At 38.2% G+C, this 1,363-nt stretch overlaps 1 protein-coding gene across 1 annotated transcript in view; it reads right to left on the reverse strand.

Annotated features, from left to right (window-relative positions):
* ANKRD17 (ankyrin repeat domain 17) overlaps positions 1 to 1,363 on the reverse strand; it is a 123,206-nt gene that overhangs the window by 57,969 nt on the left and 63,874 nt on the right. The gene's annotated exons all lie outside the window — the stretch shown is intronic.

The raw sequence follows: 1,363 nt of genomic DNA on the forward strand, positions 1-1,363 counted from the left end.
GTTTTCCACAGCTTGTTGAGAATTGAGTATTTCCTTGCCAGAAGTGGTCCAAAGCCTGGAATAAGTGGTAGTCAGTTGGTGTAAGTTCTGGTGAATACGGTGGATGACAGAGAGTTTCTAAGTCCAGCTTCTAGTTTGAGCAGTGTTGTTTTTTGTGACATACGGTCTTGCAAGAAGACTGGTCTGTCTCTATTGACCAATCTCAGCTGCTTAATTACAAGCATCCTCATCATTTTGTCCAACTAGTTGTAGTACACATCCACTGTAATCAATTGACTAGGTTTTGTGAAGCCATAATGGATAATACCAGCACGAGACCATCAAACAGACACCATTAGCTGTTTCTGATGAATATTTGGTTTTCGTCTAAGAATCCATTTTTCATCACATGTAACAATACAACGTAGAAACGGTTCACCTTTATGTCGTGACAGCAAAGAAAGGCAGGCTTTGAGATGAATTCTCTTCTGATGCTCATTTAATTCATGCGGAACCTATCTATCCAGGTTCTTTACCTTGCTGATTTGTTTCAGATGGTCCAATATTGTTGGAGTAGTAAAGGAAACCTTGCTGCTAATTCACGCATAGGTTGAGATGGATTTGCTTCCACTACAGCTTTCAGGTCATCATTATCCACCTTGGTCTCAGATCACCCACATGGCTCATTTTCAAGATTAAAATCACCAAAATGGAACTTCTCAAACCACTGATGTACTGTGTGTTCATCAGCCGTATCCTTCCCAAACACTTAGTTGTTATTTCAAGCACTGCATTGGTTCCACAATGGAACCCATACTTGAAAATAAGATGAATTTTTGACTTGTCCATGGTTTCACAAAAATTGCTCTAAAAAAATTTTTTTTAAAGATAATCATAAGCCAAAATGTGAATTTGAAACAATGAGGATGTACCTTCACACACACACAAGAAAAAGTGTCAAAGTGAAATGTCAGAGACATCAACTGTCAAACTTATACTTAAGGAAATCAGACATTCCATACTTAATAACCTAATATTTTAAAAGGAAAGCAAATGAGACTTCTGAAATGCATCATCAGGTAGAGGAAGACAAACAGGGGAAAGCAGCCCCAATGGGAGAAGGAAGGCTAGGTCAACAACGGTAAACATCAAAAAGAGGTAAGAGTCAATGAGAACTATAAAGAGGCAATAGCATTTGGCAGTTAAGATGCCACTGGTGCCCTCTACCACAGTTAGTTCACTAGAGAAGCAGTAAAAAGGTTCTGAGGTGAGGATTAATTAAAAATAAATGTTTATGGCAGCACAATTCACTATTGCAAGGATGTGGAAACAACCCAAGTGCCTGTCAATTCATGAGTGGATTATTAAAATTTGGTATATGTTT

The sequence above is a fragment of the Propithecus coquereli genome, unplaced genomic scaffold, assembly GCF_000956105.1.
Source record: "Propithecus coquereli isolate 6110/MARCELLA unplaced genomic scaffold, Pcoq_1.0 Scaffold64, whole genome shotgun sequence".
NCBI classification, from domain to species: domain Eukaryota; kingdom Metazoa; phylum Chordata; class Mammalia; order Primates; family Indriidae; genus Propithecus; species Propithecus coquereli.